General features: G+C 36.8%; 1 protein-coding gene across 3 annotated transcripts in view; it reads right to left on the reverse strand.

Moving 5' to 3' along the window:
* The window catches only part of GRM5 (glutamate metabotropic receptor 5), a 284,534-nt gene that overhangs the window by 188,503 nt on the left and 71,635 nt on the right, over positions 1–24,396 (reverse strand). The window lies entirely within an intron of this gene.

Here is a 24,396-nt window from a genome sequence, read left to right on the forward strand (position 1 = left end):
TGAGAACATTCATTCTGGCTTTATTTTATTTATTTATTTATTTATTTATTTTTTGTAATGGAATTTCAAAGTTCATTCTGAAACGTAAAGGTGAAAAAGAATACTACTTTACCTCAGAATAGAAAATACCAATCTATCAATCTGAACAATTTTAATCTAAAATCAATTATTTTTAAGTTGCAACTTTTAGAAAAGAAATCAAAAGAGAACATCTGATTGTCTTTTAGAATGAAAATGTCTTTTTTCTTTTAATCCTTTAAAATGATTTTTTCTTTCAAATGTGAATTATTATTTTCATTAACGTCACTGAACTACCCAAGTGCTTAATCGTTGTGTACAACTGGAGCTCTTCTCCTACAATGTCTTCAGCTAATGACCCAACTTTTATGTTCATCCCAAGTAACATAATATGTATTAAAAACAGTTTCCAGAATATCTAAAATAATCTCTTAGCTACATGATGTTATAGTCTTCCATTCTTATCCTCTTCTTTCTTCTTTTCTATTGTTTATTAGATACACATTCCGATTTACCTTATAGTATATTTCTTTATGTGACCCATAACACAGCAAACCCATATCTCTATGCAAGAGCTAGGCAACATTGTATTATAGTTAATAAACAGTAATCACCAAGAAAATTAAATTGCAACAGACAAATAATCACAGCTCACACAGGTCACAAATAACTATCTGCAAGGTATCAGTTGAATCATATCATTTTTCAACTACCCATTTAAAGTATCTGTAGTCATTCTTTGCCAAGATATGAAAATATTAGTTGCTGCAATCCAAAATACATAATTTAAGCATAAAGCTGATTTGATTAAACTAAATTATTGGGAATAATTAAAGACCTTTCTTTCTCAAATAACAACGATGAGCAGAATATTACTAATTCATCCGACTGCTCACAATTTATATCCAAGAGTAAAGGGAACACTGCTCTGTGGTTCATAATTTGGAACTGAATTTCTTTTATTTGTAATATATGTATATATAAAGAATATATCACAGTCAACACAGAGTAAAGGTAACAAAACCATATTTTAGGTAAACTGTTAATTTAAACTGATAGGAAAATAGATAAACTAATACAGAATGCTCTCAAATGATTATTAACCAAAATGAAGACTGGTGAATGAGAATGAAGGATGGTTTATAGGTAAGTTTGATTTCTAAATTTTCCTCCTTAGACACATTGCTCATAAACCTCACTATTTCTACATTCGGCATGACAAGTCTAGTAATCACCATAGTGCCAAGTCTGAAAACCAATAGTACAAGGAGGACCATGAAGATGATGAAAGGGCTGGAGCACTTCTCTTATGAAGAGAAGAAGAGTTGGGGTCATTCAGCCTGGAGAAGAGAAGGCTCTGGGGAGACCTTATAGCAGCCTTCCAATACCTAAAAGTAAAGGAAAAGCTGGGGAAGAACTTTCTTTTACAGAAAAGCTGGGGAGGGCCTCTTTATCGGGAGTGTAGTGAGTAAAAGGAGTAATGGTTTTAAACTAAAAGAGGATACCCTCTTTTGAGGGTATATTTAGGTTACACATTTGGAAGAAATTCTTTACTCTGAGGAACAGGTTGCCTAGAGAAGCTGTGGCTACCCCATCCCTGGAAATGCTCAAAGCCAGGTTGGATGGAGCTTTAAGCAGCCTGGTGTGGTAGGAAGCGTTCTTGCCCATGACATGGGGTTTGGAACTAGATGATCTTTAAGGTCCCTTCCAACTCAAACCATTCCGTGATTCTATGATTTTATGATTCTAGGTTAACTGTGAAATAGTACCTAGAGAGGTGGAAGAGGAAGAGCCAACTATCTACTAAATATATCACATCTCCATTAGATTGATCACTGCGTGCTCAGTCTTTTATTGATGTTGACTTGTTTGAGATACAGCCTTTTCTTCTACTCATATCTTTTTTCATTTATGAATAGTGCATCTTTTGGACAGCTAGTTCACTGAAAATGTGGTTTCTTGAAACATGAACCTGTTAATGAATATGTTATTAATTCCTGATCTAAGTCCCCCTCAAACCTAAGTGATGGCTGACCTTTGTATCGATAAGCCTTAAATTTTCAGCCTCATTGATGAGCTTTCAGATGGAACAGTACAGAAAGGTCACCAATACATATTTAGCAGGTTCAGTTTCATCACTGTGTACAGTGTTTTGAAGTCACAGATATGATAGTACAGGAGACGGTAACCACAATCTCTTATTCTCAAATAAGAGATTGGAGAAGAACAAAGCAAAAAACTCACCTATAATTAACTTTGGTTGGAGCTATTACAGAATTAAAGACCATAATTTACCATTTAAACCTGAATTTGAATATGAAATATTCTTCAACATAAAAATTTTCAAGTCAAGATTTTGGGTTCATGTAGTATGGAATGGTATTTTGTTATTGACACAGAGAGGTGATGTAGTTCACATTTGCTGTAGATAAGCAGTATTTCTTTCTCTTTGATTCTTAATAGAATGTGTACTTCCCAATTATAACAATAGTATCTCATAGTAATTTCATATCAAAATAACACAAATCAGGAAGGTTTCGAATCTCAGGGCTCTTAAAATACCCATTGCAACATCCTTTTTTGTCATGCATGCCAGAAGTCTTAACACTTGGAATACATTCAAGACAGCTGAGAGGAGGAACAAAGTGGAAAAAAAGTATTGTCTATCTGGGTGAAAGAAAATGGTTTGGGATAAGAATTATATTTTAATAATGTTTTAATAATAGTAATAATAATTAATAATAATAATAAATAGAAGCAATGAATAAATCTACTTAATCTTTTTTCAGCAGTTATATGTAACATCATGATTTTGAACTATATAACAATGAAGATCCCTCCAGAAATATGTCATTTCAATAACATATTTTGTGATCTAATGTATCATTACTTGCTGAGGCGATCGGCTCCAGGGCAGACGTGTTCTGCAGTGGAGCGGGGAATCGGACAGGCAGGGCTAATTTTTCCAGCACCGAGCCCACGTGAGGGAGCCGCCAGGACCCGGCAGCCCTCGTGAGGGAGGTGAACGAGGTGTAGGCGGAGCCGCTTTCTCTAAGGGGAAAACGGATCCCAGGCCAGGACCTGGCAGGGCTCATTGAGAGGGCTTTAAACTAGGTGAGAAGGGGGACTGGGCTGAAACAAGGCTTGTTGGGGCTGTGCCAGGGATAACAATGGCAAGGCCAGGGGATAAGGCAATGGCCCAACTGAAGTGCATCTACACTAATGCACGCAGCATGGGTAACAAACAGGAGGAGCTGGAAGCCATCGTGCAGCAGACAGACTACGACTTGGTTGCCATCACAGAAACGTGGTGGGACCACTCTCATGACTGGAGTGCTGCAATGACTGGCTATAGGCTCTTCAGAAGGGACAGGCAGCATGGAAGGGGTGGTGGCGTGGCTCTCTATATTAGAGAATCTTTCGATGTAGAACTCGAGGCTGGGAATGATAAGGTTGAGTCCCTTTGGGTTAGGATCGGCGGGAAGGCCAACAAGGCTAGTGTCCTGGTCGGGGTCTGCTATAGACCGCCGAACCAGGATGAGGAGACGGATGAGGAGTTCTGTAGGCAGCTGACAGAAGTTGCGAAATCTTCAGCGCTTGTACTTGTGGGGGACTTCAACTTCCCAGATATATCCTGGAAGTACAATATAGCCCTGAGAAAGCAGTCTAGAAGGTTTCTGGAGAGCATGGAAGATAGCTTCCTGATGCAGCTGGTTAGTGAGCCTACCAGGGGAGGTGCCCTGCTAGACCTTCTCTTCACAAACAGAGAAGGACTAGTGGGAGATGTGGTGGTTGGAAGCTTTCTTGGGCAGAGTGACCATGCAATGGTAGAGTTCTCCATTCTTGGAGACGCCAGGAAGGGGACCAGTAAAACTGCTGTATTGGACTTCCGGAGGGCCGACTTTGAACTGTTCAGGACACTGGTTGGTAGAGTCCCTTGGGAGGCGGTTCTGAAGAGCAGAGCAGTCCAGGAAGGCTGGGCGCTCTTCAAGAAGGAAATCTTAGGAGTCTGTAGAGAGGTGGGGGTTGGTCTATTCTCCCATGTGCCTGGTGACAGGATGAGGGGGAACGGGCTAAAGTTGCGCCAGGGGTGCTTTAGGTTGGATATTAGGAAGAACTTCTTTACTAAGAGGGTTGTGAGGCATTGGAATGGGCTGGCCAGGGAAGTGGTGGAGTCACCATCCCTGGAGGTCTTTAAAAGACATTTACATGTTGAACTTAACGATATGGTTTAGTGGAGGACTTGTTAGTGTTAGGTCAGAGGTTGGACTCGATGATCTTGAGTTCTCTTCCGACCTACACAACTCTGTGATTCTGTGATTACATTAATCTATCACCACATACTGATAGGAAATCAGAAGGGTAACAGAGAATGACTTCCCACTCTAGAAGAATTACATTCAGGAGGATCTAACTGTAGTTTGTAGGAAAAATTCCTGAACAAGTCCTTTAAAATCTGGGTAGACTGGCTAAAATCTTAACTGGTCTCCATTCATACCCCATTGCTGACAATTTTGTGATAATTTGGTCAGGCTCCAGGATCATTAATATTATGGCAGTGCCCTGAAATGCAGCACTTGCCAATGAAGAAATCTAAAGGAAGAGGTAATTATACTCTCACAAGCTTACAACGTAATTTAAATGTAGATATAAAAAGGGATCATAATTCAAAAGTAGGGAAAGTAAGACTGTAGAAAATGGTAATAGGAGCATAAAATATATTGGCCACTGATAGAAACAGATATATGACTTCACAAGAAGATTGGGAAGCTTAATTTATGTTTGATCTTCAGAAAAGAGGTCATCTTTAATTGCTACATATTATTGCCATTATCTATTATTATCACTAATGTTAGCTCTAAGAAATCAGTGATGGAAGGCACAATAAACCCAGGAGGTATCTTAATAATTTAACTCATTTAACTATCTCTTGAAAAATAATTACTTTTAAGCTGTGAAGCTTCTTAAACACAATGATCATCAGTCTTCACATGCTTGCTTTACACTTACCCTGAAAACTTCTTGCTGAACAGTCTATATTTTTTGCCACCATGATCTTGGGAATGTTAGTCATCTTAAGACTTAGAAACAGAAATGTGGTGCTGAAAGGAAATTCCATGAGATAAAATAAATCAACAAATGAAATTCAAGTGATCAAATGCAGACTGTCATCTAGACTCTTTTCATGACAGAGTGAAGAAAAGCAACACTTTGAAGGCAAAATCTATCTAATTTTAAAGGAGACACATAGTACTAGTGGAAGAATATCCCATGTAAAACATCTATTTCTCCCCATGTTTTTAATGTATCTTGCAATGGGGACAAATAGATATCCTGTGCTTCAAAAGTCTATCAAATAAGGAAATGCAATGGATAGGAACTGGATATGTGAGATGAATTTTTGGCAATAATTACTAATCCACCTTGCTAGCTGGAAAATTTAAAATAAATAAATTCAAGGTGAAGTTGGTTTACTAGTTTAAAATAAATGTTGTATATTTGCATATTGATTTTGAAATCTCATTCATTTGAGCATTGTTTTGTCTTCACATACAGCATATGAAGCTGAACTTTCACAGAGAGCAAAGCAGAGTTAATTCAGTGTTGGTGATAGCAGTGCTCGTTCTTTCTATATTTGTGTCTCACCTGAAACATGTCTCCAAAGTGGTAGATCTGGATTTTAAATCTGTGGCAGTGTTCAGGACCAGACTTGATGGGGCTTTGAGCAACCGGGCCTGATGGAAGGTGTGCCTTGGCAGGGGGGTGGAGTTAGGTGGTCTTTAAGGTCCCTTCCAACCTAAACCATTCTATGATTCTACGAACATGCAGCTACTGCTGTTCAAGGGCATATCCCTAGTTATCAGTTTTTTTAACACTAAATTAACACTATTAACACTATTACAGTTGGAAACATTCTCCTCCTCTCTTCTGAGACGTGCAGTGGATGTGCAAAGGAACAAGGAAACCAAAGTGATTCTGGTTCCTTTCTCTAGAGAGGCACTTTTCAGAGATACATAGAACAGCAACTTGGTGATCCCTAGACAGCCTGTTGCTTGATCAGTAGGCCTTCCTTTTCTTTTTCTTTTCCATCTGACAATTGACAATCATAAAGACTGCAGACACTCCTAGACACAGTATTCCCTACTGACTGAGTCAGGTAGTTTCTCAGTATGCATGCAGTATCTCTGAATACACCCTTAAGGACTGTTGAAAGGTAGCACTGTGTGAAGAACTATTAATTCTTAGTCTAAGTGCTCTGAATAATTACATGGGAATAGATACCTACAATACTAGACTTCATAGTGCCTAACTTACTGCTCAAGTAAATGATCTGACCATGTTAATGCTTGATAAGTTTTCCAAGATTCTCAATACCATTTAAATGCCTTGTTCTTGATGTTTCAAATATATTTATTTATTTATTTATTTATTTTACTAAGAATATGTATAACATTTTTTTCTCAGTTTTTATTAGTGCTTGTGTTCCTGTTTATGTCAAGACATGTTTATGTCTGGCCCTGCTTCCATGTAGGAGTAATTTGTAGGATAAGAGTGGTATATGATCTTTTCTTCTCAGCATGTTACATAGCAAAGAAAAGCATCCTTCATCAATTTTAAATTTTCTTCCACTGAGAATGTTCTGATCTACCTTTCTATATTTTGCAATAGAAGGATATGAGAGAAGTTGAAGATATTATACTCAGAGAAAAAATAAGAAAAAAATGCAGTATGCAAATTTGAGAAATTTAACTGATATTTTTAACCACTGAACAGAATTAGCAAAAAGTCTAATGAAAGTTTTTTCTCCTTTTGCATGCATTGCTACTATCTATGGCAGGAATGGAAACAATAACACTGAATTATTTAGAACCTCTCCTTTGGACACAGCAGAAATCTGCTTTTATATGATAGTTGCAATGATGCTCATCTGACTGTCCCAAATATAGCTTATTTTCAACTATCTGGTATATTACTCACTTCAGCTGATGAGTTCATGCTCTCCCCTGCATCTTCTTCACACAAATAAAAGTACCCACAACAGGTCAGGCACAATTAGTACTTCTTTGACTTTAACCTCTGTATTTTTGTACAGCTTCTTTGTAGATCTCATTGTAGATTTAGGAAGTAGAATAAGCTATATTTCCACACTCACACAACCAGCAAAAGTAAATATTTTATTAACTGTAAAAATATTTCTGTGTAGACTCTCATAATAGCAGAAGGAGAAGAGACAAAGAATGCAGTCAGAAGAGAATTCTTGGTAAGCTGTCCTATATAACCTCATCTGTGACTCTGTTCTAAGGATGCAAAACTCTCCAGTGTGACAGTATAATAAAGAACATTGAAGAATATAAAAAAAAAAAAAAAAAAAAGTTTTCTAGTTAGAATTAACTTCCATTTTATGTGAAGATTTCATAGCTGTTGATGACTAAACCAGGGGCAAGTAGCCCTAAATGCTCTTGTGTAGCTTTCAAATTGGTGTGAGTAGCACATAAGTCTAGTCAAAGTACTCAGTAAAGAAAAAAGAAATTTTCTTAGTACTGCCACATTTACAAGAACAGGTGATGTACATGTAATTAAAAGAATGCATACAATAGTAAGCAGAGCAGTGGGTAGCATTCAGAATGGCAAAAGCAATGGCATGGTTCTCCAAGCCTTCCAAACAAATTACCCAATGACTTCATTCAGAGGGCTGCAGCTGCAAACTCTGTTTGGTGTGGGTGCAATGCAACTTTTATCACTTCTTAGTAGCATTTATTCCTTATCCAGACTTCTGTTTCTTTGCTTTCCCTTCCCTTACTTACTGTTCTTGCTATTCTCATGAAAATCTTAATTCTTACTGATAGCAAACAGATTATTCAATTCTACTTTCCTCAAAGTGATCAAAAAATCATATGCCATATTTAATACAAATGAACTGGTTCATGGATTTTGATCATGTTAACCACTGACTGAATTAGGCTGAGTTTCCTGCAGTTTCTTTCTTCTGCTTCTAAAGTTATTTTTCATGCCTTTAGCCTACTCATTATATTTAGTTTCTGACTCATTTCTTTAGAGCTCTGAATTCTTTTCTGACTCACTGGGAATCATTTATTCTGTTTTGGTTTCACCAGGACAGGTTTCCAGATTTCATCTCTCAGATGTCATCACTAATGTCATCACAAAGTTTGTTTACAAATGACTTTTTGTCTCACGTGGAGAAACACTGATGTCAGATGCTGCTTCACCAATCAAATGTCTTAAGAAAGACATTCTGTCCCAGAGCAATTAGGAATAGAAATCACCTCTTTAAAGGTGATGCAACTAATAGCCTAGCTGAAGTGCCTCTACACCAATGCAAGCAGCATAGGAAACAAATAGGAGGAGTTGGAAACAATAGTGCAATTAGACAAACATGACCTGATTGCTATCACAGAAATGTGGTGGGTCAGATCACATAACTGGAACACTGGAATAGACTACAACTTTTTCAGAAGAAATAGACAGGAGAGAAGGGAGAGGGTGTTGCTCTCTATATTAGGGAATGGATTGATTGTGAAGAGATGCCTCTGAGAAACAGCCATGAACAGGTGAGAGCCTGTCAATAAAAGTCATATATTTTATTGATCAATAAAGGACACCTTGTGGTTGGTGTCTACTAGAGCCTACCTGATCAAGAGGAGCCTGTTGATGAGGCCTTCCTGCTTCAGCTACAAGAAGCATTGCACTCTCATGCTCTCATCCTGATGGGGGACTTCAGCCACCTGGATGTCTGCTGGAAAACCTACACAGCAGGCTGTAAGCAATCCAGGAGACTTCTGGAGTGTGTTGAGGATAACTTCCTAATCCAGGTGTTAGACAAACCAACCAGGGGAGAAGCTTTACTTGACCTCACCAATTGGTGCTCACCAGTGCAGATGAACTCATTAAAAAAGGTTAAGACTGGAGGCAGGCTGGGCTGCAGTGACCACCCCCTGGCTGAGTTTGTGATCTAGAGGAATACAGGCCTCACAAAGAGCAAAGTTCAAACCCTGAACTTCCACCTACTTAAAGACCTAGTAGATGAGATCCTTTGTTCTCAGGGACAAAGGATTTAAACAGAGCTGGAGACTCTTTAAAGATGTTTTCCTTAGAGCACAAGAACTCTCCATTCCCCTGAGTAAGAAAGCAAGCAGGGAGTTCAGAAAGCCAGGTTGGCTGAGCAAGGATCTGTTGCTCAAAATGAGGCACAGGTAGGAAACACACAGGCAGTGGAAGCAGAGACATTTGACTTGGGAATAATACAGGAATGCTGTTTGGATATGCAGGGATGGGATCAGGAAATCCAAGGTGCAGACAAAACTGAGCTTGGCAAGAGATGCAAAAAGTAACACAAAGGGATTCTATGGGTATATTGTACAGAAAAGAAAAGCCAAAGAGAGTGTATCACTCTGATAAATGAGAAGGGTGAACTGGTAACAACAGACATGGAGAAGGCTGAGGTACTCAATGAGTTCTTTGCTTCAGTCTTCACTGTCAGTCAGCCTTTCCATATCTCTTATCTCCCTGAACCCGTAGATGGAGGCTGGGGGAGCAAAGTCCCTCCCACTGTAACCAAAGAGCAGGTTTGAGACCACCTGGTGAAGCTGAACAGGTACATGTCTATAGGGCCTGATGCCTAGGTCCTGAGGGAACTGGCTAATGGAGTTGCAAAGCCTCTCTTTATCTTATTTGTAAAGTCACGGAAGTCAGGTAAAGTCCACAGTGACTGGTGACTGGAAAAAGGGAAACATCACTCCCATTTTTAAAAAGGGTAGAAAGGAGGACTTGGGAAACTACAGACTGGAGATCCTCACCTTTGTGAGGATCATGGAAAGATCATGGAATGGGTCCTCCTGGAAGCAATGTCAAGGCACATGCAGGACAAGGAGGTGATCTTAAGAGACTGGGTTGCATACAGGTGTGCTCAGGTGGTTCAGCCAGTCATTATGTAAGGGCTTAATTCAGTTGACAACAGATGATACTGCCATGACTGGCAGCATTTAAGACACTAGGAATGCTGGGACTTAGACATATGGCTGGCAAATATGATCTGGGACATATAGAATATACATGTCCTTTGGGACTGGTACCTGGAGGTCAGTCAGGACAACTTTATGAAACCTAGTGTCTACTTTCTGGTGAGATGAATAGTTTCTAGACCCCACTGAATATATCTCTAATGGCTATCATTGGAATTTAGACCAACAGTTCACATGAACCCATACATGTAGGCATGTTGGTGGAGGTTAAGAAGCATTTAGACATATGATCTGAATTTTGGGGTGAATTTTGTGTGCTGGGCAGCTAAACACCATAACCACTCTCTCACTCCCCCTCTTTAGATGAGGAGGGGGAGAAGTAAAGCAAAGAACAACTCACGAGTTGAGATAAGGATAATTTAATTAAAGGGAAATAATAATAATAATTAAAGAAAGATTATTATGAACTAAACAATTTAACTAAAGGGAAATAAAAAGGGAAAGGGGAAAAGGGAGGGGGAAAGGGAAAATTAAAAAAAAAAAAAAAAAAAGGAGGAAAACAAACAAATAAAACAAATGAAGGCTATGTGGAAATGCAGAGGAAGGAAATTACTCTCTACTTCCCACAAATGACTGATGATTGACCACGTCCTTGAAGCAAGGCCTCAACGCACGCAGCCGGTGTTCGGGAGGAGGACTAATGTTTTCACAACGAGAGCCCACCCCTCCCCTCTTCTTCCTGTTTCCACCTTTTATAGCTGAGAGTGACATCACATGGTATGGAATATCCCTTTGGTTGGTTTAGGTGAGCTGCCCTGGTGATGTTTCTCTTCTCACTTTTTGCCCACCCCCTAGGAGGGTTAGAGAGAGGCCCGATGCTGTGCCAGCACTGCTCAGCAGTAGACACAACACTGGTGTGATAACACTGCTGTTCCAACTACAAGTGCAGAGTACAGCACTGTATGAGCTGCTGCAGGGAAAGTTAACATTCCAGCCAGTCCCAGTACAACTTGTGTGGAGCCAGGAGTTGGACTCGATGATCCTTTTGGGTCCCTTCCAACTCAGGATATTCTATGATTCTATGATATTTCAATGTCTTAATCTGGAACTAAACTCTGATACAGGATTTTGATTTTAACTAATATCCACAAATATCCAGCAATTTACATTCTGGTGAAACATTTTAAAAGTTTCCTTAAAAATGAAATTAATAACTTGGAGAATTATTAATAACTTGAAAGTATGTATATTGTAGTAGTCAATGAAGTACTCTATAATATATAAATAAAAAGTAAGAGCTGAACAAAAACAAGAATTTCTGTCATAGTTAATATTCCACTTTCATTATTTCCTCTTATCCTGGAGAAGGATTGAGCATTGGAATGTCAAACTAACAAACAAAAATAGTTCAAGTAAATAAATAAATAAATAACAGTTCAGAAAGTATTTGAAATGCTAGTCTTCTATCTTTGCTTGAATTGAGAACAATGATGACGTTACAATTTTTCCCTTACTTAGACACTTAAAGGTTATTATGATCAGCTTTTCTCAGGCATATAGACATGTAGCATGGAATTATTTAGACACATGAATATTTCCAAGATGTTTAAAATTAGAACTGATAAAAAACTCAAAAGCTGATAAAAGATGTTAAATTTAGAGCTGCAAGAAATATGTCAATGAATCTCTGAGTTAGGATGGGATATCTCTGTGCTGTGATTCAATTTCTTACAGAAAGTGAACAATTAGGATATGTATTTAAAATAGGTTACCTTTTGATAAATATTACATCCATGACATGCAAAATAGTAAGAAGTAGGGCAGTTTAAGCAAGCGTGAATTAATCCCTTTTAATACCAAGAGAACAAGAAAGTATTTTAACAGCCAAGATTTTAACATCCTTCAAAGAAGTGCGGTTTACTTTGAAACAAGGTTAACAAATGACAAATAGAATGTATTTTAATAAATTGTCTTGGCCTGCAAAATAAGCAAAAGTATACAATGAATGAAATCAAACTGAATTTGAGACCATTAAAAAATTGAGATATTGAACTACTGATTAAAATATTTTTTTAAAACTCTTGGTATTGCATGGAAACAATTGGAAGAGCTCCTAGGATCATGACAATAGCAGAAAAATATTATAAATGTTCATTTTGTTTTCAGTAGCAGATCTTTTATTTTCTAAGTGGAAAGGACAGCTCACTCGGCCTACTGCAACAGAGGAACATTTCAGCCTTTCCTATTTCCTCTGTTTTTAAACCAGCATCACTTGTCTGGGTCAATGTTAGCATGGGAGCATAGACATATCTGTTTGATTTAAATCTTAACCAAAGAAAATACACAGTTTAACCAACTAAAAAGAACTAAAAAGGGGAATAATTAATAGGATATGAAAAACTGGTGTTATCAAACCAATATTATTTTAATTATTAAATTAGAATTTTGTTTTAATAAGGTTAATAATGTTGATAATATTCATTTCAACCTACTAATGCACAGTATTTTAATTAAGAGACCTGAAAAAGAGTATTTTACAGAAATTAAATATTAAATTAAGAATTGACTGATAGATTTTAAATTGTGTAAAAGGGGAATTAATTAATGTAATGTAGCCAGATCCTACAGAGAGTCATCCTAGACCTTCTGGCATTTAACATTCTTACTAAAAGCCTGAAAAAAAAATTAAGATGTGTTAAGCAATTCTGAAAACAGCCTGAAGACAGATGAACTGCAAAATATTAACAAAAATAGACCAAAGTTATGGAACATCTTGGATGATTCAGATGGTTGGGCATAAACTAGCGAAGTGTATGAATATAGCCAAACGGGAAGTTATATATCTAGGAAGAGAAGTGGAAGGCTATATTTGTACGATGGAAATCTATATTCAGACAGTAAAAGACTCATGAAAAGGATTTGAATCTTAAAATAATTCATTAACTGAACATAGGTTATTGGGCGTAGGTATGTTCAAAAGGCTGCATATAAACTAAGATAGATCAAAGCAGAATAGAGAGTCACCTTATCTCCGTGTTTTGCTTTGATACAGCTGCTGATGTTAGATTGACTTTGTATAAAACAAGAGGAATGATGAATTCATGATCACTCAGAAAAGAACCATAAAAATATTTAGAAGACATCTTTTATAACAAAAAAAGAGGAAGAGATCAGTCTGTTTACTTCTCTTTACTTCTACTCTCTAAATAAAGAGTAACTTTTGTGATTTGTTCACTGATTACTTAACACTGAGTAAGAGATTCAAATGGACATGCAAGGTAGGATTATTTTGTTTGACTTCAAATGTCTACCATGCACATACCCTTATCAAAGTTTCTTACAAGGGGATCCTTTTTTAAAAAAGGCTCTTAAAGTAATTTCTGAATTCTGTTTTAGTTTCACAGAAGTCCCTGTCTAGCATCAACTGGGTAAGCATCTGTGTTAGATTCTGTTTAACAGAGGTGTCACCTTAATAAAGGGGTGAACTGTGCTTCTAAATAAAAATTTAAATACAGAATTCAAACCTATATTATACAGAGACTTTTATTTCTTTCAATTATAACAAACTGAACAATTAAATAAACATACAATCATAGAATCATTAGGGTTGGGTAAGACCTCCAAGATCATCTGGCCCAACCATCACTCTATCACCAATGTCACCCACTAAACCATGTCCCTAAGCACCAGGTCCAACATTTCCTTGAATACTCCCAGGGATGGTGACACCACCACTTTCCTGGGCAACCCATTCCAATGACTAACTATTCTTAGATTGTTAACCTTCACATAGGTTTATAGGAATAGTCAGAAGAACTTTAACAAGCACTTTACATTCCAATTTTGGGTTCTGTAATGGTGTCATTCTGATACATTTAAAACCAGAATATGGTCTAACAAAAGCATAAAAACATTTTTTTCTTGTTTCCGTAGTCAACTCTCTGACAGGAGTTATTGTTATGAAAACGTGTTCAAATGAAATGGTCCCAAAACTAAATGAATCTTTGAATAGGAGTTCAAATGACATTTTGTGTACATGGAGATCCAGATTGATGGATGATACCATAAAAAGAATGCCTGTACAAGACTGCAGGAAGGGACTCAAACAATTTCAGTCAATAAAATTACCATAAGACTTCTTGAAGTTTTATTTTCTCATAATTACTGTACAGAGTTATTATTGCTTTGTCCAGCTTTTTTTTTTTTTTTTTTTTTGGTTAATATTCTAATCCTGTGAATGGCAAAGGAAATCAAAAACTTATATTCCTTTTGGGGAGCCAGACAACAATTTTAGGTGCAGGAACTCACATTCATTATCTGGTAGCAGTACGTTGGGCTGGCTTTAAAGAGAAAGTTTTCTTGAAGAGGTCATCCACAAAAAATGTCACCTCTGCAAATGCCATTTGTATACACAATGACTGCTCCAGATAAAAGCCTGAAAAATTAAATAGCTATCATGACATTCCTGTAAATGGTTTCTTCTATTCTGCGCTGAGAAGTGACATATTCTGGGAGGGATACACAGACTGAGAGTATGCAATCATATGGTTAGTGCAACCCGACAAACTTAATGGAATCATAGAACATCCTGAGTTGGAATGAACCCACAAGGATCATCGAGTCCAAACCCTGTCTCCACACAGGACCACCCAAAAATCAGACCCTATGCCTGAGAGCATTGTCCAAATGCTTCTTGAACTCTGTCAGGCTTGGTGCTGTAACCACTGACGTGTGGAGCTTGTTCCAGTGCCTGACAACCCTCTCAGTTAAGAACCTTTTCCTAACACCCAGCCTGACCCTCCCCTGTCCCAGCTCAACACTGTTCCCTCAGGTCCTGTCACTGTCCCCAAAGAGCAGACCTCAGCGCCTGCCCCTCCTCTCCCCTTGTGAAGGAGCTGCAGGCCACTGAGAGGCCTTCCCTCAGCTTTCTCTGCTCTGTGCTGAACAAACCAGTGACCTCAGCTAGCAATGCCGTGCTTGATATACAGCAACTTTCTGTTGTGTGTTTTGAGTTGTGGAGAAAATCTTCTCGGCAGATTATCTCATATGAGTCAGCATCAGGCTTTGCCTAACTTCATTTGCTCTAGTTGAGAAGGCAAATTTTCACCTGTACTATAAGGATGAAAGAAGCTGCCCAGAGGACTCTTGCTGCAAGATTTCAGATTAGGATTGTGGTGGTAGAGGTGTGTCAGCCAGTCATGACTTGTGGTATAAATATGTGGTGCAAAAGTGACCCAGTTCAAGAAAGAAAGGGTTTTCTCAAGCTCTCTCAAGAGGGAGAAACTGCATAACTTTACAACTATCAAACAAAGGGCATTCTTCAAAATGTTCATGCTGTATTTAATACTGTTTTTGAGCCTCCCCACCCTCCCCCATGTGCACTGACACTATGTGCCTGTGACAGATAACGAGGCACTCAAACTGAAATAAATGTCCATACTGTGGCTTGACTCAGACACAGAGAAGCAAGTAAATTAGGATTTATGGCTGATATGCTGTCCGTACCTGGTCTTATTATACATCAATACTGCAAATGTCTTCACCAGCAGGATAACCATTTTACCCCTAACAATATGTTGACATTTTAATGATGATTTAAGAATGGAACTTAACTTTTAATTCTGAAATTTCTTGACTTTATGGGTTTAAAGGTGACTTGCAAGTGACTTGCAAGAGAACCTAGTTAGCTGGAGATATATGTAGAGTGTCATCTGTGTTCAGGGTGATTTTGAAAGCCTTGAACTGTGACTGGCCTAATTTTTCTCATTTCCAGTCCATTCCAATGAACAACTTGAAGTTTTAATTTAATCTTCACAGCACATTAAAGTTTATTCCCCAGCTATGAAGATCCTCAGCTTCCAAAACTGCCAGGATAAGTGTGTTTTTATGGGGCAATAAAAATCATAAGATGCGAGTTGTTGCAGACAAGGAGCAAAATAAAACTTTCTCAAAAATGACTGTGCAGGAAAAACTGGAGAATGTTGGATAGGTCTAGTGTGTGATCATGTGATCACCTTAAGGAAGAAAAGGTAAATACCAATAAGGGGAAACTTCCATGTTACAGCAACAACGACAACATTCATACACCCTGTCTCTTCAATATTCTAAGAGGTTAAATAGACAATCAACATTTTGTACATGGTGAAATATCTCAGTATTCTCATTTCTGTTGAAACAGTAGGTCAAAAAGCCACAGGACAAGACATTTTCTATGGCCTTTGACTGTGTATTCCAGATTAATGAATTTTAATCTCTTTAGTTTTGCAGAAAGAAGAACAAGGTGACTTGATTAAGATGTGTAACAGCATGGCTGATATTATTGTGATGTTGGAATGTTAGGAAGATGTCCACAGAAGTGAAGAGACTTTTATCTATAATGTAGGTCAATGTAGTAGCAGACCACATAGGAGCAGATTCTTGATCAAGCCCATGTGCTGGCTGCTAGGCCATGATGTTTTAAGGGAGGGAAAACATCATGTGTTAAATGTCTAAATATACTAGAAACTTGGAACTGGAAGTAAGAGTTTCTATATAATTAGGCTGATCATCTTAGTCAACAAGCTGCCAGGAGAACAGCTGATATGGATGTCTTCAACTCACAAAATCAAACACAGCTTAGACGATACATAAGGGGACTTGGAGAAATTCATAGACTGTTAAAAAGAGCAAGCTAGATGAGCTAGTCCATAAAGACTCTTTGTCCTAAAATATGCAGAATGACATTCAGAACAAAAAACAGTGGTGGTAAGGAATGAATCTGAAAAGTGATGGTTGTGGTGGAGTGATCTGTAAACACTTTCCCTGTATTTTCTTATTTCCAGTGAATAATTTCAAAAAATACAGAACATCATAAACTGAAAAGAGACCAAAACCATCACATGATCCCTACTCATTTTCTGCTTGGAAATAGTAATTATATAGATTGTCTTTGATGAAAGGTGTAACATTTGAAATGTACATAATTATGGTCCAGCTAGGAGTTCAGAAGTAAGAACATCAGAAAAAAATTGATTAAAAAGAGAAAAAAAAAAAAAAAGGCAGCACTATCTTACAGCTATACTAAGCATTTCTGCAGCTGCAACAATCAATACATACACCGTAAAACTACAGAACTAAGTGTTCACTTCAAAGATAATCAGATTATTACTTTCACACTTCATCTTGCATTGGTTTTAGTTACATTCTTTCTGAAATGTTATGAAAGAAAAATTGATGTATCTTTTTCCTCCTATTTCCTTGTGATTGTCTTAGCACAGCAAAGAAAATCAAACCCTGAGAGAAAAAGTCAGTTCCAGATGATATAGACCTTTTAGATATTTGCTTCTTATCACGTCCTGCTTTCAGAAGCTCTTTTAACAGTCTCTGTAGGATTTATATCGTTTCCTTTAATTTTGTGCAAAACTTACAAGGATTTGAAAGTACATACACTGCCAGAAAAATACAAATAAATAAGAATAATAGCAAAAATTTAAAGACTCAATCATTAAACTGTTCATACTATGTTATTAGAATCTTGACCTTTTTAATGTTTGTTGGAAAAATTCAGTGGCAAATGATCAGACTCTGGAGTGATTGTATTGTATTAAATCAAAGCAAGAAATATCTGGAAATGTGGAACATTGCTTCAGTAAAGGAACTACCTGTGAAATCCAAACACTGTAATAGGCAGAGATGGTCAACATGTAGGCAGCCAACTAAAACCAGAAATAAACACTTTCAGACTGAAATGGAAACAGGAAGTCAGAACTTACTGTAAAATGAAAATTTTGAAAACATTTCAAAATAAGTTATTTGAAAATGTATTTTGAATGAAATTTGAGGGTTAAGCTGTTTTTCTGGCATGGATTGTAAGTAGTGGTGTAAGTAGTGGTAGAACATAATAACACATCCTTGCATATCAGATTTTAAAATGACATTCACATCATAAACAAAGACCAAAACATCTTGAAATATTGTAAGAATAGTAGTTGTGAAGAATATGACAAATCTTAGCATATTTTAAAGAGAAATTACATGTCATTTTTCTCTACTACTATTGATATGCCACTGTAATTCTGTAAAACAGGTAAAGATATATGAAGATTTTTTTTTTTTTTTTTTTATGGAAACAAGCAAACAAACAAACACAATTTTCAAGAGGCATTACATTCAACTCAATACCATAGCAATCCTCCTCTCTGATCTTCTGGATATTGCCCCAATGCCTGAAATAGAATGTGTACGTCCATCAAACAGAATGAATTAATTAATCAAAAGAATGGAAGAAAAATAGAAGGAAAAAAGTCAGACATTCTGTACAGGACTTAATTTTGCACTCACCAAGAAGTGAATGAAATGGCCATAAAATCGTATTGTCACCCTAAGTCTGTCAAAACTGTTTTCAGTTAACTTGGTGTCCTGGTTTCAGTTAGAACAGAATTAATTTTCTTCCTAGTAGCTGGTGGAATGCTGTGTTTTGGCTTAGGATGAGAAGAGTGCTGATAACACCCCGATGTTTTAATTGTTGCAGAGCAGTGCTTACACCAAGCCAAGGACATCTCAGCCTTTTGCTCTGTCCTGCTAACGGGCAGGCTGGGGGTGCAGCAAGAGCTGGGAGGGGACAGACCCAGGACAGCTGACCCAAACTAGCCAAAGGGGTATTCCATACCATCTGACGTCATGCTAAACCATATATAGGGGTGGCTAGCAGGGGGGAGGGGGCCGGACTGCTCGGGGTTAGGCTGGGCATCGGTCAGCGGGTGGTGAGCAATTGCATTGTGCATCACTTGTTTGTACATATTAGTAGTAGTAGTACTATTATCACCATTGTATTATTATTATTATTATTATTATTATTATTATATTGTTATTATTATTTTCCTGTCTTATTAAACTGTCTTTATCTCAACTCATGGGCTTCACTTTCCATTTCTCTCCCCTGTTCCAGAGAGGGAGGGGGGAGGGTGAGCGAACGGCTGCGTGGTGTTTAGCTGCCGGCCAGGTTAAACCACGACACTTGGAAAAAAATAAAATAACAAACAAAACAAAACAAAAACAAACAAATGAAATCCAAACATGATTACGAGGGTAATATGAGGGGTGGCATCCCTGCCCATGGCAGGGGCGTTGGAACTATGTGATCTTTAAGGTCCCTTCCAACCCAAGCCATTCTATTGTTATGGTTATATAGATTACATCTGCTTTTATTTGAATAGAGCAAAATAAACTGAATCTTTCTGATAAATCAAATAATAGCCTATTTCTACTACTACTGTTACTAGGAATGAATTCTACTGCAAGATTAAGAAAGGGAGCCCTTTATCTTTGATTCTATGTTTTCATGAAGAATTCTATAAATTGTTCTTCAACAGCTTATTTGCTTTTGTCTGCACAGCTTGAACTACTCATTTATCTGTCCTGTAATGAGGGTGCCCAAAACTCAATGCAATATTCAAGGTGCAGTCTCACTGTTGTCAAGTACAGTGGAACAATCACCTCTCTGGTCACACTATTTCTGATACAAGCCAGGATGCCATTTGTCTTCTTGCCAACCTGGGCACACTGCTCGTGTTCAGCCAGATGTTGACCAGCACCTCCAGGTTCTTTGCCAGCCAATCTTCCCCAAGCCTATACTGCTGTATGGTGATGCTTAGCTACCAACCACTGTTAAACCACCACAGTCCTTTCTGATGTTGCACGCCTTTCACTTATCTACAACCCTTGTGGGAGACAGTCTCAGCCTGAATGAGTAAAGAAGTAAAGTTTTAGCACCTCTGGTAGTGTCGTGTGCTTTGGGAACAGACTCTGCACCTCTCAATAGGACAGGCAGGAAAGTAAAGGTACTTTAATCCATCTTCCCCAGTGAAACACAACTAAGTGAAAAATCTTTAATTTTCAGTGGTGAGTGGTAAATAGTTTCCAATCAGTCTGTGTAGTGACATAAACAAAAGAATCATGGAAATTATACTGAGACAGAAAAATAAAACGCTTTGAAGAAATTGTAATTTCTACTTGAATGCCTTATAAGAAAGATCTGTTGGTGAATTATCCTTTTTAAACTTTTTTTCCAGATCTTGTCTGCTGGTGTGAATCATTTCACTAAAATTGCATAGAGAAAATCCATAGTGTAATACTGATTTCTAAGTTCTTCAGTGCTGACAATTCCAGAAATACTTTGACTAATTAGAACAGATTAGGCAGATCAGAGTTCTTGAAATAACATTTCTATCAAGAATAGTTATATATTGTGGAAATTACAGTTCTTTCTAAAATCTTTGACAAAGGAGTGTGATATGCTAACTATAAACTCCAATAACCCCTGATGTATTTATCCTTTTGAAACAGATTATTCCAGTGTTAGCTAAGGCTCTATGTCTTTGCCTCATTTTGGATAGAAAACTGTATAGAAATATGGTAATAGTGAGTGCATAGAAATTAATGTATCATGTAGTTTAAATGAAGCCATTATTTGTTTTTTGGTTGTATTTGAAAGAAATAATCAATTAAAAAAAAAAAAAAAAAGTGTGATTTACATATAAACATAAGAACTAGACTAAGTAAAGCAAAGCTAATTAGAAGTTTAGAAAAGGTTTCATTTTCCCACACATCTGCCAATTCACCAGATGAATCTGATAGTACAAAATCACAAACACATATTACAACAGATTCAATGATGAAAGCAAAACTTCAATCCATAAAAGGCAATCAGGTTTACAGAATGTTCCCTTACAGCACATCTGATAGTCCTTTTTGATTTCCAAAATGAATTAATTTGATACATTATAACTTAGATGGTTGTTTTAAGAGTTTTACTTGGAAAATTACATTAAGTCTAATAAAGAATGGTATTACATACACTGCCATTACCACCAGTCCTGAGTTTTAGGACACCAGAGAGCACAGTATGCAGCTTTTAAATAAACCAAATAAATCTGGGGCTACTTCATGTCATTTAAGTGAACATTTCTGTAATTAAAAACAGTAAAATACTTAAATGACAGATGGCAGCCATTGACAGGATTTTTTTTTCCATTTTTGTGAGAGGTCTTCACATTTTCCTAGACTGAACAATAGTAGTATAATCTTAATAAAATCATAGGGAAAAATCTGTTAACATATGCATTTTCATATATTAGTGTGGAAGTTTGAAAGTCAAGTACTGGTTTGATAAAAAGAACATTTTAATCAAATGTATTATTACATTCAGAACATGTGCCTAAAATAATCAATCAGTTTCTGATTACTGCGGGTAAATTTGGTCTGTGTTTGAAAGCATAATGATGTTTTATGCAACAGACCTGCATAATATGACCTCACACCACTGCTTGTGATGGGGCAGTAGGGAAGTGCAGATCACTCTCTTCTGAAGAGGCAGAACATTGCTAGGAGAAGCAGAAAAATCTTCTCTGACCAAATGAGTTCTTGGAAAAGCACCAAGTTTGCCACACATTTGGGCAGAAGTGCTGAATATTAGGATTCCTGAGCTTTGATTCCGCCTTATAAACTTTCTGATGAAAGGCAGCAGTGAAAAAACAAAATTGAGATAATTTAAATGTATCTAGCCCAATGATTCTGGAAGGCATGGAAGATAAGTGAGACAGCAAGGGAGCTGATGAAACATAAGTTATGAGGTCTCCCTGATGACATTCAGAGAAACCTCTCAGACCAATTATTTGCACAGTAGAGGTTTTGTTGCTGCCCCTGGATCATGGAGGATTGATGCATATGGCAAAACTGTATATGTGGGAAAAATTTCCTTGATTTTATTCTAATCAAAACACTTCACACTGAATATGATTTTCAAGACACTGACTTCACTATGCTAAATCTAAACAATGTTATTTGCAAGCTAAACATGAAACTAAGCTCTTTAAAATGTTTAAATTAAAAAAACATTGAAATTATAAATTGTATGGCAGATGTGTTACCAGTGACCACACTCATAATCTGTTTTACCAGCATGGAGTTTGTTTAGTTGTTACATCAGTGCTGCTGACAGCTGAATACAGCACAGAGCCTGACATTACATGTCTTCTTTCTCAAACAGCCTACATTACTTCCCCAGAATAAACTGTGGCTGCTGTCAGCTGCAAAGTTACAACTACTATCTATCAGATGCAACATCATTACTAGACAGTACCAGACCTTGCAAACTGTTGGTAGCCATTAAGAGAATCGATGGCGGAGTCAATGTAAAGGAGAGCCATGAAGTTGAAAACAAGCTAATAAATCAGTGGTTTTGCCTTATATGTTTTAATATACAAAACTGAAAATTGAATGGTAATTGTTACAAGGTGAATTGAACACATTCCAAATCCAAGAACGAGGGAAATGAACTTAAGCATAAAGAGAGGCAGGTACTAAATTAATTTGGTCAGAACATCTTTCCAAATAGAAGAGCTGCAATATGAAATAAGCAATCAATGTCAAATCTGGGACACCTGGCAACTTTTTTTTTTTTTTTTTTTTTTTTAATGGATCAAAAAGTCATTTATATGAAATAAATATGATGGAGAAAACTGCTGAAGTACAGATGGATTTGTTAACTTTTCCTTCAGTTAACACTTCTGTTCTTTTGTCTTTTAGATAAATGTCAGCTTAATCCAGTTCTCAAGCAATTTATCTGTGAGTAACAAGGAATAGGCATAAGTGTATTGGTGATATAAAGTATTTGACAAATGGTAAATGTTAATGCTCATAAAGCCTTTATTTTATTAATATATATGTGTGTGTGTGTATATATATATATAATATATATATATATAATATATATATATATATATACATATATATATATATGTTGTAATAAAGACCTTAAGGAAAGACAGCAAACATAAGGAAAATTGAACTTTTGATGTACCAACAATGAGGGTCAAAGAATGTTTTAAGTATTTTAAAGTTGATAAATCATCTCCCATCTTCCAGGCGCTGCAAGGCAAGGGTATATGTAAACAGAATTAAGTATCTGCTATTATCTCCTCAGTTAAATAATTGGTCACAAAATCCTTTGTCCTACAGCTAGAGAAGGGATTGGATGGGCTTACATAAAGGTCAGCTAAGTGGAGACAAGGCAGTTACAAAACCTAGTGTGAGATTTGAGAGAAAAGGAGGTGTCTGAGTTCTTTTATGCCTGAAGTACTTGTTAGTCTTAATTCTAGGGATAAAATTTTTGAGACCTTATCTTAGATTGTTACTGTAACAAATTTGGAGTACTTGCTGGGTGAATTCCTAGCACCTCAAAGGTTATTGGCGGGTTGTCCATCCTTCAGACTGCCTGTTCAAAATTGCCCTATTACAAATAAACTCCTTTACGGGCTAAATATTTAAATCCCCAAAATAAAGGAAGAGACAGAAAAGGTTTCCTGATATGACCTTATTTAGAATGTGACAACTTAGAGTAACCACCATTTTAAACTTCTCTGCACACATTGTGCAGGCAAAAGTGTAAAATTCTTACTTGTATTTCCTAGGATACACAAAAGAGTCATTAGTTTTAAATTTGAGAAGATGTGATTTAAACTGGGTGTGCCTGGGTTTCAATGGAAAAAAGTTTAAAGGACGGGAAAGACGTTATGTATAAAAATAAATTCTACTGCCTTTCATTATATTCTCAAAATATATATTATATATTAAAAAAAAAAAAAAAAGAAAGAAAAAAGATGCTCCAGGTGCTCCAGGGTATTTGGCTATTAGGATAAACTAGTGTTCAGAGCCCAGAGGGCAATAGGCTCAACATGTGCTGTTTAGGAAAAAACAAACAAACCCACCTCCAAATAGCTGTATGACATAGCTTATTGCATAAGAGAATACAAAGATTAAACTGAAAATAAATAAATAAATAAATAATACTAGCATATTAAAAGACTTTTGAATTAGTTTCTGTTACTTTATGTAATACTTACTTTAGTATTAGCTGAAAGTGAAATATATATATATATAATGTATTAAAATAAATGTATATAAAAAAAAAAATGTGTTTTGGTTCGCCGTTTGTGGAATGTGCAAATTAAACCTTCTCTGAAGAAGTGACAAATGTTACTGAAAGCTTGAATGTGAGGAGGAACTAGTTTATGTCTAAACAAGCTTGCCTTATAGCCAAGATTATGACAGTCCTTAAGCTGGACAGAGAAAAAGCAAAATTACTAGTTTCTCCTGACTATTGATTAAAGTGCATTTCTTTTTCTTGCTGTTAGGACTATCTAAATAACCTCAACTGTACAATAGTTGGAGGAAAAAGAGAACTTGCATGATTAACAGAAAATATCTTAAATGCTATCCTGAAGAATGAAGTGTCCTCTTGTTATTCTCAAGACTTTACGTTTTCCCAGCTGCTCATCAGCTCAGCTGTAATGAGATGAGTAGACAGTGCAATGCATTTTACAGCCTGTAGCTTAGGATAGCTTCCTGCTATATGGGAAAT

Source organism: Aythya ferina (genome assembly GCF_964211825.1).
Source record: "Aythya ferina genome assembly, chromosome: 1".
Classification (NCBI taxonomy): Eukaryota; Metazoa; Chordata; class Aves; order Anseriformes; family Anatidae; genus Aythya; species Aythya ferina.